At 36.3% G+C, this 15,802-nt stretch overlaps 1 protein-coding gene across 1 annotated transcript in view; it reads left to right on the top strand.

Moving 5' to 3' along the window:
• Positions 1 to 15,802, top strand: part of ARHGAP15 (Rho GTPase activating protein 15) — a 610,173-nt gene that overhangs the window by 532,159 nt on the left and 62,212 nt on the right. The gene's annotated exons all lie outside the window — the stretch shown is intronic.

Below are 15,802 nucleotides of genomic sequence, written 5' to 3'. Positions count from 1 at the left end.
TTGCAACCTGTGTAAATTTATTTATTAGCTGAATTTTGTTTAAAACATTCTCCATATTCTTACATTTCTAATTATTTGTTGGAGATGGTCTTTCTATATCCTTGAAAACTAAATGATTGCTTTTGAAAATACTTTACTTTGAAATGGTTTCAATCAAAGATGGGGGTTGATTTTGCACCCGTCCCAACTCACTTTAAGTCACATGGCCAATTACACATGCATATATATGTCTAGTCATCAAGAAGGCAGAAAGGATTCAGAAGACGTTTCTAAGATTGACCATTAGGGGGCCCTCTTAAATATTACAGATACACTGGCTTCTTACCGTTCCAAATTAGTGGTCCTTACAAATCTAACACCAATTTTGAATAAAATTTTAACCCCAAAATTTAATTTTTGTTTGTCCAGCAACTTTCACAATCAGAATATTTAATTTTTGCTTCCTTGTGTTTCTGCTTCTAAAAATTTGGCCCTAACTAGTGATGCTAACTAAAAAGTATAATTTCTCACTGTGGACATAAGGTGAATCGAAGAACTGAATCAATTATCTGAATAATTCAATCAAAACATAACAGATATTAACTGGGAACCTAATATATACAGAAAAATTGGGGCAAAAGTTTAAGGATATATATTAGCTGGATACTACCTCATTCTTTGACTTTACAAATAGAGAATGCTTTAATGAATACAGTTTCCAAAAGAGAAGAGAAATTGCATGGCTTGAAGGAGTAGGGTATGGGAATTAAATGTGTGCTTCAGCATAGGATGAATATCAGCTTATTTTTTCACTTAGAAATATTACTAGGAATTCTCATCCTTGAACTATGCTATGTTGATAGGTTTTATTTTCCACTCTTCAGAGGGTCAGTCCAATAAGCGATATAATATTTTAAGAAATGAGTGGATTGAGGAAGAATTAGAAATTAAAATTTGGAACTAAAGCATATTTATATACAAGGCCCTGCGGCGTCAACCATCTTTCTTCAGGTTGCCAGTGCATAGTACTATGAACTGTGGTACTCTCTATCTTCCGTCCTCTCACTGCAAGCACCCTATACCCAATATTTTCATCCAAAAGAAGGAAGCGTTGCTCTCCGACTTTGCTTTCTTGATCCTGGAACATAGTCACAAAGAAAAAGATCAACTGCAACAGAAATACCTACAGGAAAGTCTAGTACATTATTTTCTTAGAAATGGTTTCATCTGTGAAAGTAGCGTATTTTCCCGTGCCATAGAACAACTAAAATTATCGTCTGTACCAAACACAGAGAATCATTTTTATTATCAAGATAGCATATACTCATTATAAAAATTTGGAAAATGCATTTTAAAAATGGAAGGAAATCATCCTTACTCCTATTATTCAAAGAGAACTTATGGTTAGTATTTTGGTATATTTTCTACTAGCTTTTTAAATTAAGTTATAAAGATATATATAAATATATATATATATATAAAATTATACGGCATTTAAGCAGTTGTACAAATGTATTTTAAATTGTCTCTTCTAACAGATTATAACAATAATAAATATTTATTGAGGTTAACTAGAACAGAAAAGTAAAAAGAAGAAAATTAAGATCACTCCAAATTTCATCACCGTATTTTGGGGTATTTCCTTTTGACCTGTTTGCTTGGCATTTTTGAAGCTAACTTGAACAGAAAAGTAAAAAGAAGAAAATTAAAATCACTCTAAATTTCATCACCTTATTTTGGGGTATTTCCTTTTGACCTGTTTCTTTGGCATTTTTGAGGCTAACTTGAATAGAAAAGTAAAAAGAAGAAAATTAAAATCACTCTAAATTTCATCACCATATTTTGGGGTATTTCCTTTTGACCTATTTGCTTGGCATTTTTTTCTCTAGCCTATTTAATTCTTAAAACATATGTAACACGGGAAAATTCGTATACAATTCCTATTATTACCTGATTTTTTTTTTCAGTCTTTATCACTTTAACTGTCCCCAGGCTCAGTTTTTTCAACACAATTACTATAGATACAAAGCATGTTTACCGAAGAATCTTAGCAATGGGAGTAAACATTCTGCTGTTCTCTGAAGCTTTGATTTTTAAGAGAGGAAGAGAAGTCTTGTTTAGTAACTCTCTAGTGCAATGTTCCAATAATGGTGTTTGCTAGCAAATGCCAGAACTCAATAGCACTGTTTTAAATGGTCATCTTATGTCCCCAGAGCTTTCACCTGAACTGTGAAGAGAAGACCACTCTTGGTCTAAGAATGAAATAGAAGCCAAAGAGAAATCATCAAATGGTGCCTTCTGAGTTTTGGGTTCAAACCAAATAGATACTTAGTTTTGTTTATAATGTCTCTATTTTCGAGTTACAAATTTTGATTCATCACTCAGTAGGCTTACATAAGCCTTCCAGTAAACTTTTCAAGAAAGCTGTGCTATTATAAATCTCTGCATGGACAAGAATGTCTTTCTGTTGTTTTAACATGCAAAAGATAACATGAGTATGCACACAGTTTGGGACCACAATTTTCCCCCCTGTAAACAGTAGATACTGCTTTGTTTTATTTTAGAATTTAAGGAAATAAGTCTTGGGAAAGCCTGGATGTTTACTTATTTTGTCTTCTTTTTGTTCGAATATTTGTAGAATTATGCTTGATTTTTATCACTTCAAAGTTTTGCCAAAATCCATCAAGATAGTGTCTATACTCAGTAATGTTTTCTTAGAATCTGGCCATCATTTTAAAGACTGAGATCGGTTTTTTATGCACAGAATTTTGTTTAAATTTTTTCTTTGATTATTGTATATTTTTCAAATGTTCTGGTTTGTCTCTCAAGTATACTTATAGATCATAGATAATCTCTCAATTCTCTGACTTCCAACATGTCTTTTCCCTACCATTTTTATGTTTCCACATCCTGCGGAAGCGTTTCTATTTTGTTATCTGTATCACTGACCTAATTTTTCTGCAATTTAAAAACAGTTCTTTCGTATTTTTAGTTTTAGCACTCTTTCCTCACTATCTATCTCCTTATCGTCTTATCCTAGTATCTTTCCATCTTACCATATTCTTTCCTTATGCCTTGCTACTTCTTTTCATTAGAATTCTTGATGTTTCAAATTCTATTGAAGATGTTAAATGGTTTCCTATTTGTCTCATGGACATTGTGAAAGTTCTGCACTTCTGAGCACTGTTCGCTTATCTGAAATGAGTGTTTTTAAAGGTCACGCATGGTTGTACATTTTGTTGTGTTTACTCATCTCAAAAGGTGGAAATGTAACCAACACTTGTGTGTATTGTCTTTTATACCCTGTTTCAGTTTGAATCAAATCCTTGTCTTGGAACTATACTCAGAGGACAAATTGATAATCAGAGCTATTTTATTAAATCTTACCTAGCATATTTAGTATCTTATGGCCCTACCATCCTGATATGGAATTTCCCCCCACTATATTTCTTAACTCACTACACTCTAAAAGATGAAATACATAAATAAAACATCAGAATTCCAAGAATTGATTCCTAACAGATTTTTTTTTGCCAGTCTCCATCCCTCCTACGTTTCACGTATGGGATAACAATTTCTATCGTGATCTGTGCCATTATCAGAGCATCCTTTCTGCCGTCGAGTCTCAAGCTCCTCAGTTCTCTTATGAAAGCTGCTATCTCCAAATTGTTACAAGGGACAAAGAAGCCCTGATCTATAGTTAGAAGGGAAGAGGACTGGTGAGAAAGGAAAGAAGGAAAACATTCATACTATTCAATAGCGTTAGCTTTGAAGAAAAGAGTGCTGGGGGCGTGGGAGAGGGGTATGGGTGGCTCAGTTGGTTGAACGTCCACCTCTGATCTCAGCTCGGGTCTTGATCTCAAGGTCGTGAGTTCAAGCCCTGCACTGGGCTCCATGCTGGGCATGGAGTCTACTAAAAAAAAAAGATAGAGAGAGAAAGAGAAAGAGTGCTACTCAGTGTTCTAGGCTGGCATAGACCCTGAAACTGATTTTGAAATCAGACTGTTGAAGAGAGGTAAGAATTTTTTTTTTCCTATCTGTTTCCAGAAAGTTAAACTCTCTGGTTCAATAGCCCATAGCAGAGGTGGTCCCAGCACTGGCATTTTCCAATTAAATTTAATTTGTCTCAAAGGAAATTATTCTTAATTCTTTGACACCATGTTGATCATCAGTTCCTGTTTATTTTAAGAATTCTAGTCCATTTTCTTTGTATTCGAACATAACTTGTGACAGGTTTCAAGAGGTGGTTAGATGTTGCCAACCAGATCCCACTTTTAAAAAACCAAAAGTCAAGATTTGCATCACCTCTTTTTAGAGGACATCACATTGAAAGTTTGCATTCAAATTCTCCCTTGGAGTGTGACCTCTGCTATGACTTCTTCTTTACATTTGTGTCTTTACCTGGAAATGGTAACAGGTCTGAAAGGGGGATATTTATTTTTAGTCCTGCCATTTGCAAGGCCCTTTGAACTTCTAAGAAGATGCTTAGAATCACAAAATGTAAATCAATCATTTATCATAACGATAGATTTTAAAATCTTATTTTTCCATGTGGGGAATTTTTTTTCCATTATCTAAATTACACCTTAGTTCTTTATAAAAAGGTTTTTGGACTTTACACCATAGGAAAAAAACTTTCTATTGGCTTGAATTTCTGGTAAGGTGGTGTGCGAATGGCCTCAAGTTATACATTTGCAGAGGAAATACCATCCAGATGCTCAAGTCAGCCTTTTCTTGGCAGACGACTAAGAACCACACGGAAACAGGGTCTAAAATCTCTAACAAAAGAATTCCACATTCTCTTACCTTTGGAACGGCCATTAATTAAAAGAAACAGTCATATCCCCTGTGTTCAGAGTTTAACTACTATTAATCAGAGTTCACCACACAATTAACACTTTGAACTGATTAGCAAATGGAAATCATAGCAAGAAATTTTGAGGTTAGGTTAGCGAGTGGACGTATTCTCTTACCCAACTTCACTGTACCTCGTCTTTTTAAAGAAAAAGAAAAATTAAGCACTCCAGTCATAACGAACTGGGCAGATTTTGTTTTTGGTGAGGTGTTTGCCGTTACATATTGCACATAATGTATGGCACTGTTAGGAGGAAAAAATTGGAGTCAAAGTGGCTGGAAAGTTAGGTCTGCTCTGTAGCACTGTGAGATTGTTGACATCTGCCGAGGTTGGAGCGCTCAGTAAGCAGGAAATGGGGTGTCACTCTGAGTGGTAGTTTACCATTATCCTGGCATCCTAATGAAGTGTCTGCAGTGCACAGAGCTTCTGGATGGCATCTTAACGCACGGCTAAGCAAAAGCACTTCTCTCCCTGTCACTGTCATCCATCTGCCTGCACCCTACTGTAGCCAATGGGATGGAACCATGCTACAATGTGCTATAAGCCATTTAGAGTTGCACATTGCATAATCAGTCCCATCAAATATGTAAAAAATGGCTATTATTGGTTATTTTCCTCAAACTCTGGCACCTGGAGTTTGATACATTAAAGTTGAACTTTCCGAGTGCTGTTTGTGCTATTAATTCCACTTTCCCTCCACTATCTAAATGGGAATGAGTTGCATCCTCATTGTCTTAAGTCCTGTTAATGCATTGAAAGAGTTGTATGAATATTCATTAAAAAACTTCACTGTACATCACACTTGGCGAATTCATCAATTTGCAATATAATGGAATGGTCATTTTCTTTGAGATCACCATTTTTAAGAAAAGGACAAAGAACAAATCAACTCAAATCACAGATCGGTTGTTTCATCTTAGAGCACATTATTTAGTTTGCAGTGATTGTTTGAGGTCTTTCAACAGATTTCTTTAAAGGCACAGTGCAGTTCACCAAGTACGTTTACATTTTGAAGCTTGTTTTGTCAAAACCAATGATTAATTTTGGTGCTTTAACATTACCTCTGGTGATATTCTAATGCAGCGGAAAGGAGGATGTCCGTTATTAGGTGACATAAGTAGAGTAAGGTGTGTGTAAGCCTCTGGAAACTTCTAGATAGACCGCATATGGTCCTCCAGACATGGCTGCAAAGCAGCTGGGCTCTCATGGCAAGAACCGAGGTGGTAAGATGGCCACAGTGTTGAGAAGGCGCTTTCTGTCATAGGCAGGGGCAACAGGAATCGGCCAAAATGGGGGTGGGGTAGGGTTAGATAAACAAGAGGGCATAACATAATTCAGTTGCATCAGGAATTTTTTTTTTCACAGACATTAAAACTATGGTAAACATAACAGCGGGAGGCTTGCTCTGCCGCACAGTGGGAAGCTTAAAGCGTCTGCGTGCGCTGTGCCTGGCTCGAACCACTGCTAGAAGTCTCCGACTTTCATTAGCACTCAACAATTCACCCAGTTCCCCAGAAAAGGAGAAAATCCAAGCAGCAAAGCCCCTGGCTAATTATTGTAAACGCTCCCAGGTTACAGTATTTGGGGGGCAATAGTGGCAGGAAAATGTTAAACTAGAACAAAAGAGTCATTCGGAAATAGAAGAATAAAAAGCTGGTTTGTTGTTTGTTTGTTTGAAATCAGTGTAGCCTTTTATCTGATTGGGAGGGCGGTGTGTTGGAATATGGGACCACCCCTTTACAAGGAAATCCGAGATGACTGAACCAAAGTGGGTGCAACTCATTTTGAGCAGTAAAAGTACAGGTTAATCTCGCAAATGACCTTCTCCAACCACCCCCTCCCTCAAGCCGCACCCAAATTTATGCAAGCATGTCTCACAAGTCCCCGAAACAGAAACTATTTCCTTTGGAAGAAATGTGTAATAATACAAAAACTAATGTGTAACCAAATGTAACCAGGACAGCAAACGAATGCACATCCCTGCAAAATACAGCACATCAGTTTCAAGTTTTTATCCCATCCCTTTATGAATGGACTGACTTGAGGGAAAAAAATGTATTGTTTTTATCAAAGGGACAGTGGTCTGCTACTGACACCCACAAACAAGTAAAATGGGAATTTTTTTAATGGCATGTAGGTGTTTATTTTTGCTACATCCAGCCTTGGGAATCTGATTTCTTCATTCATATCCCCCCCAGCTGCTGTCAGCATTGCAGCACATCGACTTTCCTTCATGTGCGAATATTTCTCCAGAACTCATTTGCAAAAGAGTTGAAGCAATATTAAAAAACCACATCCAAACCTCTTTTAAACACACAAAGAAATGGGAAAACACATCAGAACTAGACCATTGAGAAAATCCTCCTTTCAAATTTACTGTTTGCTTCACATGCTAGTATAAAATATCCCACCAAGTCCCGTTTGTGATCCATTTGAAACAATCTTGATTTGCTTAAATTGTCACATTCTTCTTGCACATTTCTTCCTAAATGCAAAAATGGCAAGGAATTCTCCTCCCTCTTCATTATAAAAGTGCAGAATTTCTGGCTTGTTTATTCCTAATGGAACACTTGAGAAAGAAGAAAATATATAAATATCTCTTTCAGAAGATTAGTTGTCTCAATCTTTTTAAAAGAGGATTTGTTCATTTCTTCCCCATGGTAAACAACTCGGGCTTTTCATTGTAATTTTCCATTGTCAAATTAATGCATTTCACTTTACTGACTTGGTCCCATGTTTCTAAAATATTGCACCTTTTAATATCCTTATTTCTTCTATATAATACATTAATGTGTATCATTAGGACACAGACAAGGATAGAACCTAAGATCCTTTTTAAACAAATTTGTTGGAGGAAACTTCTTCTCCATTGTAACTTACTAAAATAAAGTCTGGAAAAAACTCACCATCCAACAAAATAAAAGTATATTTTACTCTCCATGAGAGCACATTTCCAAGCTAAGGATTTCAAGCAAGAAATGGCATACGTGTTTTAAGTATTTCAAATCAAGCATCAGAAATTTTATCTGATCTACTGGTAAATATTCTATCGACAAGATCAGAAACAGCAATGTCTGGCCACCGAGACGGAAAAGAGAATAAGCAATTAAAACAACAACAAAAAACAACAACAAAAGTAGATAGTTTATCAACTTCAATTTCTAAAGTACTGTGCAGTCCCTTTACAGAATGTGGAGGAAAGTCTCCTAACTACAATGAAAGTAGGTCCATATGTTCACCTACCATATATATAGTTCTTCAAAAATTATATTAAGGATATTAATGAAAAAATAGTTAATATTTTCAAGAAGCTACAAAGAAAATGAGAGAAAGAGAGAGAGATGGAGAGCAAAGCAAGCTGTGGCAAAAAAAAAAAAAACAAAAACCTGGGCTCAGCAGCTTTCTGGGGGAAATGGTGAAATGTGACTATGTGATTTATAATGAGAAAAGGTATCTACAACATACAATTTTCTACCTAGCTGCAAATAATAATTCATAGTGATGTCCCTTCCAGATAAAAGACCTTTGCTATGTAGGACCCATGTGGTAAAATGATCATGATAAATGTCAGACCAGTGCAGGTAACGGCTTTACAAACCATTAAGATTAGCTGGCTCTTTTTTCCGATGATAACAGTAACCATGCTGTGACTCTATGTGGTAATAATATCTCAGTCCTGATAAATGCCAGAGCCAGGCAGAGGTGTTTATCATTCCCAGTTCAGAAATGCTGACTAAAGTTACCACATGTTGCCTGTTTTTCTTCTTTCACAATAGTCTCACAATTAAAAAAAAAAAAAAAAGCTGAATCATAAAATTATTTTATTCCCCATTTCTTAAAGGATTTGGATCCTTGTGCTATTAACTCTCCATGGTTCTCACTGTCACTGTGTGGCCATGTCAAATGGACTGGCTGGAAAAAAACAGATCACCATACTAACTACTATCTCCTTGTCAGAGGTCTTTTGCTCAAAATGAATAGTTATGGATATGCTTTAAAATATATATATATATGTATTTATGTATATTTAACCTAAAATATTTGACTTAATTCTGTGACAGGTCTTAGTTGTTTTTAAGTGAGATTTTAAAAAATCCCCTTAAATTTAATTTATCTGCCAAAGGACGGATGTAGACACATATTGAAAACTTCAAATCTAAGAAAGTATTTGTAGGATTTCTACCCTCATGGAAAAATATAAAGATAATGCTTCATGTAAATAGCTACTTGAGTACTTGAAAAGGATTATTGGTTTATGATTAGAAAGACATCAAATGACTCACAAAGGTAATTCCTGGGTTGTTGTTTTTTTTTAAGCTTGTAAAAGCAGATATACTTGAATAAGTATAGTTTAAAGAAAATTCTCACAGGAGAACTGAATTTCAAAGAAACAAACTAGTGAGCTTTGTTTTCTCAGCACAGACTATTGCCTGAGGATGAATTAGTATCATTTGTAAGTTACCAAAATATACTTGGCCACCATGACACCTCCAAAATTACTTTGGAAACAAGAAATTCTAGAGAGGACAATACAATCATGCTTTCCCCGTAAAGATTGCTGCTGGGATGTTAGCCATTGCTTTAGCCTTCAGTTCAGACAAAGAGGGGCAATGCTGCTAAGCTGAGGAAGAGGGTTTAAGAGACAGTATTAGGTTGGTGAATTTTAGGAAATACCTCATCCCCAAAAGGGTTGCACCAAAGCAATCATGCCCTTTTTTAAAAAGTTACTAGTAAAGCTTGAATACTTTTTCCAAAATATTCCTCCCTCAGTGTGAGGTCAATGCCCCTGAAGTCCCTAGAATAGCATGGATACAGTTACATGAACAAGAAAAGGGGATTTTTATTTTGTTACTTTCCTGAGTGTATTGGGGGAATGTTAAGAATATATAAAGAAGTTGGGGCGCCTGGGTGGCTCAGTGGGTTAAAGCCTCTGCCTTCGGCTCAGGTCATGATCCCAGGGTCCTGGGATCGAGCCCCACATTGGGCTCTCTGCTCAGCAGGGAGCCTGCTTCCTCCTCTCTCTCTCTCTTTGCCTGCTTCTCTGCCTACTTGTGATCTCTGTCTGTCAAATAAATAAATAAAATCTAAAAAAAACAAAAACAAAAACAAAAAAACCCAGAATATATAAAGAAGTTAAGAATAATAATTCTAAGGCCTTCAGGAAATGATTAAATAAATTTTTACATTTGTTGACTTAATATTAAGTACATTTCTCAATTATTGTGAATTATTTTTTGGTTTAATGGGCTAGCACGTCAGAAGCATTTTGAGTTTAACAACCAACTTAAAGGATCCCTTCAGTCAGGAGAAACATATAAACTTCACTGATACCTATATTATGATATGTCTTAAATTTAAACATCTCTAATGATGTATTTTGTGTTGTATCTGCCCCCATGGGTTGTCAAATGACAGAAGTCAGGGATCAACCCTGTATCTGCCACAGGTTGCACACAGCTCTTAATTAATATTTTGTCTTCAACCATGTATACATGTATGTGCTCAATACTCTAAAAAATTATTTAAGAACTAGTTTTTTTTTTTCTTTTGATTTTCTAATTATTCACTGCCAGAGAGTAGGAGTAGAGGTGGAAAGAAATCACGGTTGCGTTTAACGGATTAGGCTTGTTCCCAGCAGCATGCTCTGGATGGCCTGCCTCCCCCGGCACAACGATCAGAAACGGCCTCCAGAAATGACGCACGCCATTATGCTGAAGCTTTCCTCCCAGGTTAGGGAATCCATGGTCTTATGGAAATCAATTGGCCGTAATATTTTTATTACTGACATTTATTAACTATGGAGAGTTATTTCACCTTTACAGTTCTTCCTAAAAGCCTTCTTTATTCAAAAATCAGACAAAATATTAATATCTCCTAGAAGTAGAAACCAAATACAAGTGTGCCAGTGAGTTGATTTATTCTGAATTCTCTGATGATTCGTGCTAAAGAAAGAAAGAGGCCTTACCTGAGTCAAGCTGATGCAGTTCCGACCATGTCTTTCCTGCTCTGCAAGCTATATACCTCTGTTCTCAGTTTGAACTGGTATGGGCTTTGGGGGGCTTAAGGCATGGAGAGCATCAAGAATTCAAGCAACATATCATATGTTGCCCCAAATCATATAGCAGAACAAGAATTCTCACCTAGTTCTTTCAGACTCCTTCATGATATATAACTTCTCATATTTTAAAACAAGAGTTTGAAGTATATGTCTATTTGCATGGATTTATGAGTCCTGAATTTGCCCCCAGTTGTTCTGTCCCTAAAGTGAATGTAAGTTATTAAAAAAAAAAAAAATGTATCAAGCAATTGTCATGACTTGGATGATTCCTCAACACCTAACTCAAGTTTTATAACTAAAGGCATGTCCTCAAAGGCTTGTATTCAGTTGTAGAGTACACTAAAAAATAAAGTGTTATCTGAAGATACGCATCCATCCTATAAGCCAGGGCAGTCTCTCCCTATATTCTGAAATTGTCATGATACAAAAAAATATAAATTGAATTGAAACTCAATTGCTTTCTTCCAAATATGGCCTTAAAGTATAAGTGACTACTATTTTTTCCATTCAGGATGCATTATACATCCCAGAATAATATTCAGAAGCAGAAGAGTTGAGATATTGCTGACCTTTTTAAAACATAGGGGTACAGTGTCCTTTAAGAATTACAGATAAATAGAATGAGTAGTGCTACCAATATATTGGCTGCTGTGAGAATTTTGTCTTTTCTTCCTCTGGGTGAACCTATATAACAAAGAAGAACTAATTTTGGAATATGACTTAACATGTGGTTATAAATAAGTTAAGAATAATAAATGCATGGATGGTAAGGCCAGAAAAGTATCCAGGGATCACCAGGTCCAGAGTGCACTGTACTGCACAGAACTCTTTCCACCATTGTATAACTTTATCTTATCTCTTTGCAGAAAAGGCATTTGATTGTAAATGCCCTTGTTTTAGTAGCAACATTTCATGCAGACAAATGTAAATGTAACTACCATAAAGTATATTTTTTTAAAAATGTGTCCTTAAAACCACGAATCAGGGCAAAACTATAAAGCCATATCCTTATCATAACATTAAAGGCTATTTCACACCATGTAAGAGCTGTTACTTCTCTAAGGAGCCTGGAGTTGTTTATGAAGAAGCTCATTTACAACAGAGCTTGGTGTGGTTTGAGAATATGGGGTCAAGTGGGTGAGCAATGGGCAGTAGGAAGATCATTTACTATTTTCATGATATGCATCTGTTTAGAGACTGGCAGGGCGGTTGGGATAGGGTTTGAGAGCTGAAACAGAGGCATTAAAAAGAATTGAGTAGATACTAAAATAAGTCATCAGGAAATGAGGTTAGGAGCAAAAGTGAGAGAAAGGGAGAAGAATTATGGAGTTCCTTATTATTAGAATGATTTTGCCTCACAATTTTCCTAAGAGATTCTCTAAGCATCCATGAGAAAAAATTTCTCCCCCTCCTTCAGGTCATAATGCAAAAAAGTCAGAGATATCTCAAAGTCTTCTCAAAACTCTCAGTACTTCACAATAATGAGAAACCATATGCTGAAGGAGAAATATTAATAGAAAAATGCTGTCTTTCAGATGCTCAGTGAATCAATTGAAGACAGTTGACACATCTTTAGTAAGCTGTATATGAATCTTAGCTCATTAACCAGGCCTGTATTATGTATGCAGATTCCAATTCTTTATATGACACATCAATAAACCATATCTGAAAAGGTGTCATTTCAATTTTAATGTAACCAATTGTATTTTTAGATGTCCCTCCACTTAGAAGTGCTAATTTCCTGATTTCATAAGCTATGGAAAAATGGGTGTGGTATCGATTTGAATGGGAAACCACTGCTTTCCTATAAACTTTTCAAAGATTATGTTCTGATTATGTTGTAAGGAAAGTTGATTTCTCTTCCTGAATAATCTTTGAACTTTCTCTGAACCAGTGTTCAGTTCCCCCTTCAGGACTGAAATAGAACTTAACCACAGACTTGTGTGTACCACTCTTCAGTTGTGCAATTTCTCAAGTATGTGTCAAACTAGAGAAAGAGGGGGAAAATATTCTTATAAAAGAGCCTTCATGTGGAATGTTTCTTATAAGCGGATATGGGAACCACCATAGCCTTTTATAAGGATTCTTAAATGTAACTGAACTGCTCACCAATCAGATCATCAGCTTCCGGTGGTCACGAAGTAGCGAGTGCGTTATGAAGTGTCAGGCTACCATAGCAAATGGATTGTCATCCACGGGCACCAGCTCAGTTCCAGGATCAGCAACTACATTTGGAATGGTCACTGCAACCAGACAGAATGCTCATTGCTGAAAATAAAAGGTGAACCAGACCCAGCATGGGCCTCAAAAAAGGTGAAGGTGAGAAAAGGATGAATATTTATAGAGTATTTACTTTTCACTGGCCATTGTTGTGCTGGGTACGTTGCATACTCTCTTGTTTAATCCATAAAACGGGCCTTTGAGATATTATTCAAAGAAAATGAGAACTTGTCCCAGACCACACAGCTAATAAAAAGCTGTTACAGAATTCACACTGAGGTCTGTGTATTCCAATCCATGCTCATATCTTTCATTTGCTCGCTAATTCCTTATTCTTTCACTTAACCCACTATATGCCAGGATAAGAGCTGTCTGGCTTTCTAAGAAAACTCCCAGCTAAATGGGAGAACTTGAAAGGCATTCAAGCCATAGAAATACCATGTGAAATGTTGTATAAATAGAATGTCTTAAGTGCAATGCTACACAGAAGAGAGCAAAGGGACTCTGTCTAGGGAAGTTCGTCGTTCTCTTGCCTAATGGTTAAACAAACTTTATTCAAGTTTTAGTTCCTGCTCAAAATATTTGCAAATACAATTATTTGCAATTAAGCAACCTCCAACCTTTCTTAAACCGGAGTCATATGTTCCCTAAAACTGAGGTTTGCTGGATGTAACCGTTTAGACCACTCTCCACTTACCGTTTTTCGAACTCAATTTATGGCTGCTATCACTGTAATCTCCAGTGTCAACTGATCCCTTTTGGAGGCTTTGACATTGATCTGATCATTACTTTGGCAAGAGATTTCAGTGAAGTTGGAAAGGTTTCCTCTCCTCTCCCAACATCATCTTTATTGTTTGAACCAAGTGGTTCACCAGCTCCTCGGGTAAATTATACTAGTAACATCAGGCTGAACTATGCAGAATGTATCCACCTTGTGAATACTTAAATGTGTGTATATGTATTTGTATATTGTGTGCATATGTATATATATATACATAGAATCAGTGGTGTGGGTATCAGCTTCAGATGACTAGATACAAAGTATCCAAATAGCCCTAAGAAACTTTGCCCTGGACTTCCTATACCAATTTCACTCTCATCTTTATTGAGTTGTATTACTTATATCCCATAATATCCAACTGGTCCTATGAAGCATCACGTTGTCTTAAACATCATTAAGCTACAAAGGGGCTTTCTACCCTTTTGACAGAAAGTTTTTATCTGTTGTCTGCTATGATGTTGCAACTGGCTTTTCTTTTCCTTTCTCTTTCTTTTCTTTTCCTCTTTTTTTGTTTTAAATTTCTCCCCCCACCATCACTTTCATTTGCAGTTGTCCAATCCATATTTTGTTGGAACTCTTCTAAGAATAACTGCAATTTTGAAAGCTCTGACTGTGGGAGGCATTATTTATAGGCCTTTGTGGTTTTGGGAGGAAGAAGAAAAGTTTCCAAGGCAGAGTTCTACTAGGAAGATTGCCCCCCACTCCGCTTTAGCCAAATACCATCTTTTGCAGGATATTTTCCTATAATTCCTTATTAAAAGTTTCTTTTGCAACAGTGTATTTTAAAACTGCCAGTTTCTGAACTAACTCTTTCTTCCCCACTATGTAAAGTTTATATACCTAGTAACAGGTGATAATGAATTGGGCTTTGGGGAGCACGTTATATTAGGAATTAGGGTTTAGTATAAGAGTCTTGTCTTCAAAATCTTCAGTACACCCTGGCTGGTTTTCTTATGTTAAAGAAACTCAGAGACAGAGACTGCAGGACTAGTCTGACTGCCCCACAGATTCAGGGACATTCCTTTTAGTTGTATGTTCCACTGCACATCCAGAAGGATGGCACGCCATTCCATCTACATTCTGGGGAGCAGAGTAAAATGGCTACAAACTAAATCAGCTCCCTGCACAGGGCCTTCTATCACTTTGACCAAAGGCTCTTTGGCCAGACGTGGTCACATGGTCACTTCAGCTGCCAAGGAGGCTGGGAAATGACCTCTTTTAGCCAAGTACATTGCCATCCCCTCAACAATGTATTGTCTTGCTAAGGAAGAAGAGAATGAATATTGGATGGGTGTGTACCTTACGTATTACCACCTTAATACGTTAAAAAGTGACCTCTTAAGGATCACTACAAGCTCTGTGCTAGAGGTTAGAGATAGAATCTAGAAAGGAAATATACCTAAGTCAATGTATATAAAGTCTTTAAGTTCATTAAATAATTATAGTTCTAAGTCCCGGTTAAAATTATGGTGAGATGAATTCTCTAGGTGCTAAATAAATCAATTCTTACTATGCCATCCGTGCCTATAAAGGAAAAAAGAAACAAAATGAGGAAAAGCAATCTATGTGGTATGTAGTTTTAAACAACTTCCTATTTTTTAAGATGCATATGACTAGTTATAATGCTCTCAGTTTTTATTTTTTGCGCTTTTTTATTTCATAGCCAAAACAAAATGTGTTAAGGAGAAAAGACAACACATAGTAATAACAAAGATTATTTCCCCTTCCACAACATCAAGTGAACAATAGAATATTGGTAATTTAACCACACTATGTGTCCTCATCCGTTTGTTTCCTATTGCTGCTGTAAAGAATTATCACAAACTCAGTGGCTTCAGACCACATGAATTTTTTTTCTTACATTCTTGGAGGTCTAAAGTCTGAAACCATCTTCACTGGGAAGAAATCG

The sequence above is a fragment of the Meles meles genome, chromosome 9 (genome assembly GCF_922984935.1).
Source record: "Meles meles chromosome 9, mMelMel3.1 paternal haplotype, whole genome shotgun sequence".
Taxonomy (NCBI): domain Eukaryota; kingdom Metazoa; phylum Chordata; class Mammalia; order Carnivora; family Mustelidae; genus Meles; species Meles meles.
The sequence above is the reverse complement of the archived record's forward strand: the minus strand, read 5'-3'. Positions and strand labels throughout refer to the sequence as shown.